This window comes from Rhamphochromis longiceps, linkage group LG5, assembly GCF_057381845.1.
Source record: "Rhamphochromis longiceps isolate RC_006_pf linkage group LG5, R_longiceps_female_GT1.1, whole genome shotgun sequence".
Classification (NCBI taxonomy): domain Eukaryota; kingdom Metazoa; phylum Chordata; class Actinopteri; order Cichliformes; family Cichlidae; genus Rhamphochromis; species Rhamphochromis longiceps.
Window position 1 is genome coordinate 14,228,226 of NC_140561.1, and position 13,814 is coordinate 14,242,039.

The 13,814-nt window shown below is 42.5% G+C and overlaps 1 long non-coding RNA gene across 1 annotated transcript; it reads right to left on the reverse strand.

Moving 5' to 3' along the window:
• Positions 1-3,723: 3,723 nt before the first annotated feature.
• LOC146669426 (uncharacterized) lies at positions 3,724-11,019 on the reverse strand. Its single transcript, XR_014911711.1, has 3 exons — positions 8,248-11,019; positions 6,265-8,207; positions 3,724-4,522 (listed from the first exon to the last, which is right to left on the reverse strand). It is a non-coding gene; the product is annotated as an uncharacterized LOC146669426 (long non-coding RNA).
• Between the last annotated feature and the right edge of the window lie 2,795 nt (positions 11,020-13,814).

Consider the following 13,814-nt stretch of genomic DNA (forward strand, 5'->3'; position numbering starts at 1 on the left):
GAAATTTTGTTAAATGAATAAATTGTTTAATTGCCAGTATGTCTTGTTTCTTCATCCATTTCAATAAACAACACCTAACAGGAGTCAATAGCAGAGCAAGCTGTTTGGCAGGGAAGATTTGGCAAGTTTTCAATGGATCCTTCCACATACTGAATGCTGCTGCTCAAACCACAAATGCATTTTCGTTAGAAATGTGGCACCATTTAAGGGAAAACAAACAGGCCTTCCAAAAATATGAGATTCAGTGGCAAGAAGCATTTTTACAACAAAGGCACAAACCAGCGTGGACATGCCAGCAACAGCTATACTGATTGGGCATAGCATTATGACCACCTGCCTAATATTGTGTTGGCCTGCCTTTTACTGCCAAAGAGCCTTGACCTGCTGGGACATGTGCTCCAATACACCCCTGAAGACGTGCTATGGTATCTGATACCAAGATGTTAGATGGATTTGAATTTTTTCTCCACCATATCCCACACATGCTCAATTGGACTGAGTTGTCAAAGTCAGCGTTGCACTCCTCCAAACATTTCTGAACCATTTTTGCTTTATGGCAGAGTACATTGTCTTTAGCCACAGCTATCGGGGAATAGTGTTTCCATGAAAGGGTGTTCAACAGTTCTTAGATAGATGGTGCATGTCAAAGTAACATCCCGATGGATGGCTAACCCCATGCTTCCAAACTCAACACTGCTCAAACCATGACGCTTCTGCTACACTACATCTTGGTCCCAGGTATTCCCCAGATAAGTAACACACACACACGGCCATCCATACGATGTAAAAGAAAACATGATTCATCAGACCAGGCCACCACCTTCCACTTCTCCATGGTTCAGTTCTGATGCTCACGTGCCATTGTTTGCCTTTTCGGCAGTGGACAAGGGTCAACAATGGGCACTCGACTGGACTGTGGCTATGCAGCCCCATACACAACAAAGTGTGTATTTGACAAATTGCTATCAGAACCAGCATTAACTACTTCTGGCAATTTGAGCAATAGTAGCTCTTCTGTTGGATCAGAAAACAGAGGCCAGCCTTTGATCTGTACACACATCAGTGACTCTTGGCTGTCCATTACCCTGTCTCTGGTTCACTGCTGTACAATTTGACCCTTGTCAAACTAGGTCAAATCCTTATCCTTGCCCATTTTTCCTGCTTCAAACACATAAAACTTTGAGGACAAAATGTCTACTTAGTCCCTAATATAGTCCAACCACTAATATGGGCACGATGTAGAAATAATCAGTGTTCACCTGCCAGTGGTCATAATCTTATGCCTGGTTGGTGTATGTGATTTTCTATAATTTATCACGGTTAATTGCTGCCAACTTGACTCCGTTCAGTCACAGATTGATATAAATGGCCTGTATTTGTATAACGCTTTATTTAGTCCCTAAGGACCCCAAAGCGCTTTACACATTCAGTCATCCACCCATTCACACACACATTCACACACTGGTGAAGGCAAGCTACATTGTAGCCACAGCTGCCCTGGGGCGCACTGACAGAGGCGAGGCTGCTGGAAATTGGTACCACCGGGCCAACTGACCACCACCAGTAGGCAACGGGGGACGTGTCTTGCCCAAGGACACAACGACCGAGACTGTCGGAGCCGGGGCTCAAACCGGCAACTTTCCGATTACAAGACGAACTGCCAACTCTTGAGCCACGATCGCCCCATATAGACTAATAGTACCCTGACTCTGTCATATGACAGCATTTATGGTAAGTTTTAATGATATTGTTGATATGTCTGACAATCAAATTTTTTAGCAAAAATAGCTAAAGTTATATAACTTTATTTTATTGGAAATGGATAATGGCAAAGTTTAACTTTGAGGATGTAATGTGCAGTTGAAAAAAGGTGATAAATTGGAATTTATATTACTCAGCATCTTGAAATCCGAGCTGCTCGACGAAGCCTGACGCCCACTTTCAGCTAATTTAGAAATTGCATCTTATACACGTTTGTCACAGAGATGAGAGGGGCATTTTTAGCTGGGTTAAACTGCTCGTTCCTTGTGATATTCCACATTAGCACTTTGTTGTTCACTGTCTGTATCTCGACTCTTATGCTTTGATTTTTGACTTTCCTTTTTTCATTTACCAATTTCAAATCCTGCATACTGAACACAGGCAGCTTTTGTTCAGATTTCAGATATATAATCCAAATTCATTCTTTCTTAAGCTGAAGGCAAACCTTTGACATGACATAGTAATAATTAAAGAGCTGGGCCATTACTTTTAAATAAATGTATAAAATTTATTAAAGCTTCGTCAGAATTCTGAACCTTAGTAACAAATCATTTCACCAAAATGATTAACTGTATACGCAATAAACCAACATGGCCCTTGCATCACAAGATGTTAAAATGATAACTAAACAGATATCAATGCATCTAAGCAAAACTGTACTGAAAGCATAAATTTTGACGAATGACTGGCAAGAAATCTTTGGTAACATCTGCAATGCAAAAAAAAAAAGAAAAAGCTGACAGTAGCTGACACGCACGAGACACCTTGTTATGTAAATACAGTTTCAGTCAGTGAAAACATCTCAAGCCATCATACAATGCAAATAATCCCTTTTACTGACAGGTCATTTGTTTTTGCAGTTGTGCGCTAAAAAATGACATTTTCAAAATAGGAGTCACACTAGTGCTTGTTAAACAGTCAGAAGGGTTTGAGTAGATTCTTCCTTCTGATAACCAGTTTATGAAATACTATTTCGTGTATTTTTTCTTTAAAGTACAACAATCAGGTCTGACAGTGTGAGTACAAGAAAATAATTATTAGAATACAATGTGTTAAATTTGCTCAGATGAGAGGGTCCAGCAGTAGATCAGAGGAATAGGGAAGGATTTGTCTGTGTGTTTCAGTTGGTTTAGCTATAGGCCTGAGAGTGTGTGTAATTGTTTAGAGAGAAAGGAATTTATGGACACTGGGGGTTTGCCTGTCATAAAAGGAGACAGGAAGCTACAGTTGGGGGTTGCTGATGCTGATGCTTGTACCTTTAATAAAAGTTCATAATTGCCATAACTTGGAAGTAGGTTTGCAGGAGACTCTCCACCTTATCTGTAAATGTAAGACAACAAGAGGCCAATGGCCCAGTAGATGCACAGTGGGGGTCTCAGTGTTTGTAATATGCTAACTGTGTTTTGTATGTTGTCTAAAGGAATTTGGTGTAGACTGGGTGAGGAGATTACTGTTGTGACCGGCAGGAAGCCACAGATACAGAGACACACACACACACAGTGCTTTAACTGTTACGCACCCACACCTACATGCACACTCACTCACGTGCACTTACATAGAGACATGGGTATGCGCACACACAGGCACTCACGTGCTCGTGCATACACACACAGACACAGAGTTTGCAGCACACCGTGGGGGTTTTATGATGGGGTCGCTTCTATAAAGCTGACTGTAACAAACAAAGGAGTGGAAGATCTGCAGAGAGACACCGGCCTTGCACATCTCCCCTTCTAGAAGATGCATGCTTAACTGAAGATGAATAAAGGTTTTGTGAAATGACTACTGAGTCCTGTGCCGTCTCTGGATGCCTCGAGGAATAAAAAAAGCACCGGGTGAAACTGGTTTCGTAACAGTTTTGGTGCCGAAAACCTGGGATTTGCTCGAGGCCCAGAGAGGATGAATTGGCAGAGCTGAGATCGTGAAACAAGGCGAACAGAGAGCTAGCTCACATGATTAAAAGGTAAGCACGACCTGTTTATTTTCGAAGCGTGCATATTGAATAAAGCCTAAATTATCTGTTCGCTAAGTTGAGCGTATCCCAGTGTAAATTCACTCAGTAGGTAAAAGAAGCGGTGTTTGATCCATCTTAGTTATTAGTTAATAGAAGCGGTGTTTCATCCGCGGCCGTGTGTGATCTGTCTTAGTTATTAGGAAAAAGTGGCGGTGTTGTGATCCGCCCCCATGCGTTAAAGCAGGAGACGTGTGTTTCTATTTAGTTAGAAAGTGGGGTTTAAGGCCTCGTCACCGGCTGAGGGCCGTGTGTGTTCCGGGCTTGACAGCCCCACTCCCTCTCGGACGCGAGGGTGAGACCTGTGGGACAGGAGGTCCAGGGTGGTAACCTGGGGATTCGGAACTCCTAAGTAACTAACTCGGGCTAGAAGTCCCTGTCACAGTCTAAAGTCTGCATAAAAGCAGGATCGGTTGCTTTCGCCGGTTAGATTCCGAGCTGAGTTGAACCAGTGCCTGATGCAGAAAGAGGACTGTGTAGTGTGTGTGAAAGCGCCGTTAGAGTCTGTGTCTCGTCCGAAGTATGGGAGTCAATTAAAGTAACAAAAAAGAATTTGTGTCTAAAAGTGTCTGTTTGTGGTGTGTAGAAATTGCGGCAAGAGGCCATGTCACGAAATGTTGCAAACTGTGAAGTCAATTGGGGGGTTTAATTTGGTTTTATTTTGGGGAAGAGAGAAACCGCGGCATCGAGTCCGTGGCGCAGTTTGAATAATTCGTGAGGCAAACGTGGCGCGATCTGAAGATCGTGAGCCTAATTGTCCTACAGTGGAGCAAAAAAGTATTTAGTCAGCCATCGATTGTGCAAGTTCCCCCACTTAAAATGATGACAGAGGTCAGTAATTTGCACCAGAGGTACACTTCAACTGTGAGAGACAGAATGTGAAAAAAAAATCCATGAATCCACATGGTAGGATTTGTAAAGAATTTATTCGTAAATCAGGGTGGAAAATAAGTATTTGGTCAATAACAAAAATACAACTCAATACTTTGTAACATAACCTTTGTTGGCAATAACAGAGGTCAAACGTTTACTATAGGTCTTTACCAGGTTTGCACACACAGTAGCTGGTATTTTGGCCCATTCCTCCATGCAGATCTTCTCGAGAGCAGTGATGTTTTGGGGCTGTCGCCGAGCAACACGGACTTTCAACTCCCGCCACAGATTTTCTATGGGGTTGAGGTCTGGAGACTGGCTAGGCCACTCCAGGACTTTCAAATGCTTCTTACGGAGCCACTCCTTTGTTGCCCGGGCGGTGTGTTTTGGATCATTGTCATGTTGGAAGACCCAGCCTCGTTTCATCTTCAAAGTTCTCACTGATGGAAGGAGGTTTTGGCTCAAAATCTCACGATACATGGCCCCATTCATTCTGTCGTTAACACGGATCAGTCGTCCTGTCCCCTTGGCAGAAAAACAGCCCCATAGCATGATGTTTCCACCCCCATGCTTCACAGTAGGTATGGTGTTCTTGGGATGCAACTCAGTATTCTTCTTCCTCCAAACACGACGAGTTGAGTTTATACCAAAAAGTTCTACTTTGGTTTCATCTGACCACATGACATTCTCCCAATCCTCTGCTGTATCATCCATGTGCTCTCTGGCAAACTTCAGACGGGCCTGGACATGCACTGGCTTCAGCAGCGGAACACGTCTGGCACTGCGGGATTTGTTTTATCAGGCTTATATTATATTATAGTATTTTTTTTAATGAGTGTACGTGATGTGTTGGTTGTATGTTTGTTGTTTGTTTTGACATACTGCGAATCAATTTCCCATCAGGGACAATAAAGTTACCATTGACCATTGATTGATTCCCTGCCGTTGTAGTGTGTTCCTGATGGTGACCTTTGTTACTTTGGTCCCAGCTCTCTGCAGGTCATTCACCAGGTCCCCCCGTGTGGTTCTGGGATCTTTGCTCACCGTTCTCATGATCATTTTGACCCCACGGGATGAGATCTTGCGTGGAGCCCCAGATCGAGGGAGATTATCAGTGGTCTTGTATGTCTTCCATTTTCTGATGATTGCTCCCACAGTTGATTTTTTCACACCAAGCTGCTTGCCTATTGTAGATTCACTCTTCCCAGTCTGGTGCAGGTCTACAATACTTTTCCTGGTGTCCTTCGAAAGCTCTTTGGTCTTGGCCATGGCGGAGTTTGGAGTCTGACTGTTTGAGGCTGTGGACAGGTGTCTTTTATACAGATGATGAGTTCAAACAGGTGCCATTCATACAGGTAACGAGTGGGGGACAGAAAAGCTTCTTACAGAAGACGTTACAGGTCTGTGAGAGCCAGAGATTTTCCTTGTTTGAGGTGACCAAATACTTATTTTCCACCCTAATTTACGAATAAATTCTTTACAAATCCTACCATGTGGATTCATGGATTTTTTTTTCACATTCTGTCTCTCACAGTTGAAGTGTACCTCTGGTGCAAATTACTGACCTCTGTCATCATTTTAAGTGGGGGAACTTGCACAATCGGTGGCTGACTAAATACTTTTTTGCCCCACTGTAGTTTGGTTGAGGTGTAAAAGAGCGGACGGCACCCGCTCTGTGTGCTGATCAGGGCGTTGTCTTGAATCACAGCAAGAGGAAGTGTCTCGCAGAAAGTTGTGAATGGAACTGCGAGAAGCATGAGGTGTGTGAGAGCCAGCCTCGAGGGGCGAGTTCACAGGTGGAACCAATGAGGAGTAAGATGTGTGTGTGTGTGTATGAGAGAGAAATAAAGGTGGGGGCGAGTGACCAGGCTGTGTGTGTGTGTGTGTGAATTCCTTGATGACAAAAAAGGGAGACAAAGTTGATTTTCTGTGAAATAATAATAGTCAAGAAATCAAAGTGATCAAATAGGAGAAAATGAACTAAAATAAATAAAGAAAACTAAATAGTGGATTAGTGTTAAGGTAATGATAAATAAATTGATAAAATTAACAGTGACATTTAAAGGTGATCAAGTACTTAAGGATGAATCATCATCATCATTTATTTATATAGCACTTTAAAAACACACCTGGTAGACCAAAGTGCTGTACAATACTAATATGAATGGAGAATTTGATTGTGGACTGGATGAGAGCTGTTGGGGAGAAAGGAAAATGAGGTTGGAGGAGTGAGTTAACAGGCTGATGTGTGGGTGTAAAACAATGGATTAAAAAAAAAGAAAGAAAAATAATGAAAACAAAGAAAATAAAAAGTGTGGAAGTGTGAGTGAGAAATTGTCTCCAACTGGGGGAACCAGTGATACTACAGGTCACCTTCTTCCCCTGCTGCTGGACACAAAACAAAACATGATTTGGAGTGTTGTGGATGAAAATAATTAATAACAACATCAAGAAGATTTTTTGTGTTTGCAGTTAAGAACAAATAAAATTTTCATTTTTGGGGGTTTAAAGTCAGGAGAGTTTAAAACAAAATAAGCGGAGATGTGTTGCTTTAGGAGTGATGAAAAAATATGCAGTCACAGTGAATAGTGAAAGTCTCTCAGTCTGTCGATTACAGGTGGGGAACGGACCTGGATCAAATTTCCATGGGCAGCAGTCAGAAGAAAATTATAGGTTAAGATCATTAGAAACACCCAGTCTGAATTTTGGCTGAATTGTTTTGCAGCTTCCCTTCCTAATCCTGAAAAAGCAAGCTCCAAGGAAGATAACCTCTCCTTGAAGACAAGTAGTGCAGTTCCAGAAGCACAGCCATGAACATCAACAGTGGACAGCAGTCCAAGAGACAATACCATAGTCCTGAGCAGAGAGGTCCAGCAGCGCTATGAGCAAATGGCATCAGAAAGAGAAGATCCATCATCTTGATTGGATGAATGGAGATGTGTTTCCAGCAAGCTGCAACTTCACTGTGTGTGAAGGACTTTTGAGAAGATTGTTGGACTTTGACATTTGCCATGTTTGGAGCAAGATGGCAATGAAAGAGACAGTGGGAGAAAAGAAGAACTGTCATTGGACTGCAAAGTGGGAGAGGAGAACGGAGTGAGAGGAGCAGGTGAGGACACAGAGGAACGCTGCTGTTTTAGTGTGGGGAATTAAATTGGGTTAAGAAATCCGGGGAGACAAGCGACTGCCTTAAAGTGGAGAATTGACAGTGTCCAGACCACCACAAAAGGGGGAGGAAGACAAGCACTGAGGTATGCAAGTGTACTGCCTGAGAAAATGGAAAGACAACACCACACATGCACATTATATGCACTACAGATAGCACAAAATCATACATAGAGTGGCACACATCAAAAGAGGGTATTTGTAGAAGGGGTTAACAACAAGCAGCATGGTTGCCTATGGTAACCTGCAAGCATTTGGGGTTTAGCTATGCCTGACTAAGACAGAGATTTTCATTTAGATGTTTCTGAAACAAAAATTTGGAGTGAATGGAGTTTTGTTTCAGAAAAAAGGGGGAAGGTAAATAAAAGGATACACAGAGATATCAAATGTATTAACCCTACTAACACACACACACACACACACACACACACACACACACACACACACACACACACACACACACACACACACACACACACACACACGTAATGAAGCTCATTAGGAACAAACGCGATTTTAAGAAGGCAATACGGTTACCATCATCTGGTCTGGTTCATTGAATGGGTTGAGAAGTGATACATAGACGACTGAATTAGTATTATTTTGGGGAACATGATTGAATGACAGCAGGGGCGAACAGAATCCTGCAGCGAGGGTTTAAATGAGACTAGCTGATTTTTAGTATTTTGTTTTGTTTTGTTTATGATGTATGGGGAAGGTTTTACCATGGCACACACCTGGGGACAAAGGAAGAAACTGATCATTTCAAAGAATATTGCGTTTGTGTGAAGTGTGTGGGTTGGTTGGTGAAAGTTTTGGGGATTTAATTGGCTGAGGCATTTTTCTTTTTTTCACCAATTTTTAGATTGGGTGTGTTTTCACTTTTTAGAGGAAGAATATTCTGGGACAAGTCCTAAGACCGGGCTTCTGTATTTTTATTTTTCATATTTGATTTGTTATTTTTATTTATTTATTTATTTTTTGGTTTTTGAACAGTGCACTGTGAGTTTTGTTTGGGAGTTTCTTTTCTTTAAGCAGATCTGCATAATGGGAATTAAAAGCGCTATACGATACATACCGGGAAAGCCATTGCAAGTGAGTTTCTCCAAAATTACAATGGGCTCGGGAGAAAGCCACTTATTTGGGACATTGAGAGTCCCTGTCCAAAAGGATTCAGTGAGGTAATCCAGTCTAAATTCTTCTTTTTCTTTTTGAAATGACGTCATTTTGCTGAGGGTGGAAATGAAATGCGACGATAGGTTCCACTATCAGCAAAGAATGACTGAATGAATGACTGAATAATGAGTGAAAATAAAAATGGGGAACTGACTGGACTGGTAAAAGCTGACAAAAGCTGACAAGACTTGACTGACTTGACCACTAAATGAGTGAAGTGACATTGCTTAAGGAAAGTCACTGATTATAATGTGGAATAAATTGGGATGATTCATTATTTAGTGCAAATTATGGCAATAATTGTAGTTTAATGATTTGAGAAAACCTGCACATGATACTTGTCTCTGTGATGCTGAGTACTTTATTACTCTTATGAGCTACAGCTGGCTGCAAATGTGAAGTTTGATTTAACTTACAGATTTGTCTTCTAGGGTACAGGCTCCAGGTGGAGCTGGGAGCTGAACAAGCTTAACATTTAACCACTGGCTAATGTTTTTGTATGAAATGGTTACAGGCTGGGAGTAGAGTTGCTCCAAGGGAGAAGCCCTGGGAATTTTTTGAGAGAATGTGCAACTTTCTTGTTCATCTCTAATTGTGTGGAGTTGACGCATGGCGAGGTCCATGTGCCAAAAGAGGGTTTTCTGGGGATTTTTATTTTTCAGTTACAGGTGGAGCGATGGAGTTATGGTTCTGTAAGCAGTACAGATACCAGGAGCATGCGGTGCCAGAGGCGAATTGGGTCTGTCGGAAAGGGCTCAAGAAGAAGAGGTCGGGCCCAAGCTGGACCAGAGAATTCAAGGAGGTGGAGAGGATCTTGCACCCAGTCGAGCTGAAAGGAAAGGCGAGACCTGGCAATACGCGAGCCAGTGTGCGGTGGCGGTAGAGCCTAGGAGGTCGGAAAGGCTCTTGGCAAAAAAAGGGGAACTCGGTTGAGACCCCCTACATGGATCCCAGCCCAGGGACAGAATAAATCCCTGATCCATGCAACGAACTGAAGGGTAGTCCACCCCGGAAGTTGAAGAAAGAAGAGGAGCAGAGAATCACCCGACTCGGAAGATAGAAGGATCGACATTAATTCATTGCAGCAACTCTAACATCACAGGTCACGGTGGAGCAAACCAAACACAGACGCCATGATGCTACATTTGGGAAATGGGGAGAGCTTGTATGAACACATTTTAGTAACAGATTTAGAGTATTGTTGATCTGCCATGGGGCAGATCAAAAGAGGGATTTGTGAGTACAAGAAAATAATTATTAGAATACAATGTGTTAAATTTGCTTAGATGAGAGGGTCCAGCAGTAGATCAGAGGAATAGGGAAGGATTTGTCTGTGTGTTTCAGTTGGTTTAGCTATAGGCCTGAGAGTGTGTGTAATTGTTTAGAGAGAAAGGAATTTATGGACACTGGGGGTTTGCCTGTCATAAAAGGAGACAGGAAGCTACAGTTGGGGGTTGCTGATGCTGATGCTTGTGCCTTTAATAAAAGTTCATAATTGCCATAACTTGGAAGTAGGTTTGCAGGAGACTCTCCACCTTATCTGTAAATGTAAGACAACAAGAGGCCACTGGCAGGTGGATGCAGTGTGGGAGTCTCAGTGTTTGTAATATGCTAACTGTGTTTTGCATGTTGTCTAAAGGAATTTGGTGTAGACTGGGTGAGGAGATTACTGTTGTGACCAGCAGGAAGCCACAGATACAGAGACACACACACACACACACAGTGCTTTAACTGTTACGCACCCACACCTACATGCACATTCACTCACGTGCACTCACATAGACACATGGGTATGCGCACACACAGGCACTCACGTGCTCGTGCATACACACACAGACACAGAGTTTGCAGCACACCGTGGGGGTTTTATGATGGGGTCGCTTCTATAAAGCTGACTGTAACAAACAAAGGAGTGGAAGATCTGCAGAGAGACACCGGCCTTGCACATCTCCCCTTCTAGAAGATGCATGCTTAACTGAAGATGAATAAAGGTTTTGTGAAATGACTACTGAGTCCTGTGCCGTCTCTGGATGCCTCGAGGAATAAAAAAAGCACCGAGTGAAACTGGTTTCGTAACAACAGTGACATTTGAAAAGTTCAATATATGTCCTTGATTTCTGCAGATTAGGGTTCTCTTCCCAATTGATCTCTTTTCACCTGAACCCCTTGTAGTGTCTCTAACCTCATTCATTTGTCTGAAGAAGTGCAGCCTGGTCGAGTCGTGAGTGATCTCTGCTTGAGTTGTCAGTACTTTCATGGAGTCGTTAGCCTGTTACGAACCCCTCTCCCACCCTACTTTTGGGAAAGCAGATCATTGTTCCATACTCTTCTCTGCATACAGAGACTTAAATGAGAAAAACAGGTTTCCAGCAACATTTACAAATGGGACAGTGGAGCTGAGCGGGTCTTGCAGGACTGCTTTAAGACAACTGATTGTTTGAGGACACAGGAGATGGAAAAATCAATTAATCTACAGACACTGTCATTAGTTATATAAGCAAGAGCATTGGCAAAACTGTTACTAAAACCAGTGTCTGCACATGCGCAAACCAGAAAACATGGAGAAAAAATTCGCTTTGTGTGCCTAGCTCAAGACATGGACCTGTGCCTTTAACTTTGGGAACTTGGATGCTTACAAAGCAGCCAAAAAAAAAAATCAAAAAAACCCCCAAAAACCTCTGGAAGTCCATCATAAAGACCAAGAGAGACTACTAGGACAAAGTGGAGTTGACTATAAAATCATAATCAGTGTTCAACCCACCATGTTGCTCCCAGATGAGCTTAACAGCTTCCACATTCATTCTGTCCCAGCCAACAAAGAACAGCCGTTTAGTGGGCAGTGGGGCTGATGTGAGAGTCCTTCATAAAGGTCAACTCAAACAAAGCTCTGGGACCAGACAGCATTCCAAATCATGTTCTCAGAGCAAGTTCTTACCAGCTGGCAGAGGTGTTCACCAACATTTTCAGCCTCTCTCTGAAGTAGTCTATGGTTCCCACATCTTTCAGTGTGCCCACCATTATTCCCCTCTCCAGGAATGATGAAACCAGTGAACAGCATGAAGTGCTGTTGAAAAGATACACCTGTTCCTCCCTCCCTAATGCACTGGACCCTCTTTAATTTCCCTACAAAAGGAACAGAGCCATGGATGATGTCATTACCTTGGCACATACTGCCCTAACCCATCTGGAGGAAGTGAACACATATGAGAATGCTCTTTTCTGATTGCAGCTCAACATTCAGCACCATCGTCCCTTTGAAACATGTGTCCAAACTCACTGACCTTGTGCTTGGGATGTCCACCAGAATTTTCAACTTCTTCACAACTCCTAGTGAGAGTTCCTCCTCTCTTATAACACAGGAACACCACAAGCCTGCGTGTTTATTCCCCTCTTGCATTCTTTGTTCACTCATGACTGTGTTGCTTAGCACAGCTCCAACATTATCATTAAGTTTGCAGATGATATGACCATCATGGGGCTTATCACAGACAATGAGACGGTCTACAGAGAGAAAGGCACTAAATATCTGGTGTCAGGACAACCTCTCTCTCAACATCAGCAAAACAAAGGAAGTGATAGTGGACTATAGAAATCAACACAGAAAAGAACACTAGCCTATCCACATCAGTGGTGTTAAGGTTGAAAGTGTCAGCAGTTTCATGTTCCTTGGTATGAACATTACAGAGGATCTCTCCTGGATCCTTCACAAAGCCACTGTGGTCAGAAACACTTGTCAGTGCTTATACTTCCTAAAGAGCCTTAGGAAGTTTGACAGGAATTCTAGCATCTCCTCTAACTTCTATAGGATCACAATCGAGAACCTGGTGTAGGAGTTGCTCTGCCAACAACTGGAGATCATTACAGAGAGTGGAAGAGGTGGCAGAAAACACCAGTGGCGAGAGCCTTACTGCCATTAAGGCAGAGGCACCCACCCACTCACACACCTCTGCCAGCTGGTAAGAACTTGCTCTGAGAACATGACTTGGGGGCGGCATCACGGGCATCGGCAAAAAAAAAAAAAAAAATTGCTCATACTCATGCTGCCCTGACATCATGCCAGCGCATTTTGGGAATGGCATAGGCACCGATCGGTTTTCTATTGCCCATTTGAGTAAGGGCGCCCTCCGGTGCGCAGCATCTAATAACCAACTCACAAAATAAAACAAAATAAAATAAAAACAAAACAACAAACACGAAAGCACCAGATATCGTGATACAGACTTATAATTTGCACCGATGTTTTTTTGAAATTCTATACGCGAAAAAGTGAGCGCGAGAGCCCTCGGTGCGCCTGCTCGCTGCTGAAGTCAAAGTAAACTTTATCGTCATCTCCGCTACATACAGTCCAGTATATAGAGAGACGAGACGACAAGGCTCCAGTTACAGTAGTGCAAGTAAACAAACAATAAATATAAGAAGAGTAAGAAAATAAATATACACTTTAGGACTAGAGATGGCACGATACCACTTCTTTATGTCCGATACAGATACCATAAATTTGGATATCTGCCGATACCGATATGAATCCGATATAGTGTGTTTTTTAATCAATAAAACTTTTTTTTAATATCTTGCTGCATTTTGTATAAGTTCATACTGAAGTAAAGCTATTCTGTTATACCTGTATGCAAAAAATACACTGCACCCAAAATATTTCATAGTTCAGCAATACTGATCAATCTAATAAACTTACTCCATCCTTCCTATTCTGGTATTTTAAAGAGTACTTAGAAGAAATATTAAGCAACCTAACTAATAGGGTTGCAAACTCCCAGCAAATAAAAAATAGGGAACCACCCCACACCCTCCACCTCATGATTCTTAATCG